This window comes from Balaenoptera musculus, chromosome 3 (genome assembly GCF_009873245.2).
Source record: "Balaenoptera musculus isolate JJ_BM4_2016_0621 chromosome 3, mBalMus1.pri.v3, whole genome shotgun sequence".
In the NCBI taxonomy this organism is placed as follows: Eukaryota; Metazoa; Chordata; class Mammalia; order Artiodactyla; family Balaenopteridae; genus Balaenoptera; species Balaenoptera musculus.
The window spans coordinates 77,998,822-77,999,616 of NC_045787.1; the positions used below are offsets into that span (position 1 = coordinate 77,998,822).

Here is a 795-nt window from a genome sequence, read left to right on the forward strand (position 1 = left end):
ACTGTGCTTCAGTGTATAGTATCTTAAGTTTAATTTGTCATAGGTGTATAAATAAAATGAGTAAAAATATAAGGATTATCAACAAAAGTTAGAAAGTTAAAACAGAATTTCTCCATATATTATTGCATATTCCATAATTTAACAATTGCCAAATGAAATAGGAGATAAAGTTATCATAAAACCCCTTATACATTTGAATTTTATTTTCAGTCAAAAATCTTGATAGGTAATTTGTGTAACCATTTTTATTATTGATAGATAATTTAAATTAATTTAAATTTAACTTTTTTAAAAAACATCTTTATTGGAGTATAATTGCTCTGCAATGGTGCGTTAGTTTCTGCTTTATAACAGAAATGTGGAACGCTTCACAAATTTGCGTGTCAGCCTTGCACAGGGGCCATGCTAATCTCTGTATCGTTCCAATTTTAGTATATGTGCTGCCGAAGCGAGCACTAAATTTAACTTTTACATTATAAAGTAAATAGTTGGACTGACTACTGGTGAAGGATTGAAGATAGAGTTTGAAAATAAATAATAAATTTATGAAGATTATTTTAAATTCAGTTTAAAATTATAAAAATGAAAGTTTTAAAGTTATGAGGCAACATCTTTCTTATTTTAGAAAGAAAGTAAAAATAAATGTTCTGAGTTTCTCACTGTGGCTTTAAAATATCTTCTTTCCTTCTAGTCAATATAACTTTTAAGACTGGCTTTTGCTACTAAGGCTGGCTTTTGCTACCAAGGCTGGCTTTTGCTACCATGAGTGCTAATAAAGTAAAACATAAAAACAGT

General features: G+C 28.2%; 1 non-coding gene across 1 annotated transcript; it reads right to left on the reverse strand.

The window, feature by feature from the left end:
* Window positions 1-352: 352 nt before the first annotated feature.
* Window positions 353-456, reverse strand: LOC118893673. Its single transcript, XR_005019531.1, has one exon. It is a non-coding gene; the product is annotated as a U6 spliceosomal RNA (small nuclear RNA).
* Window positions 457-795: the final 339 nt, after the last annotated feature.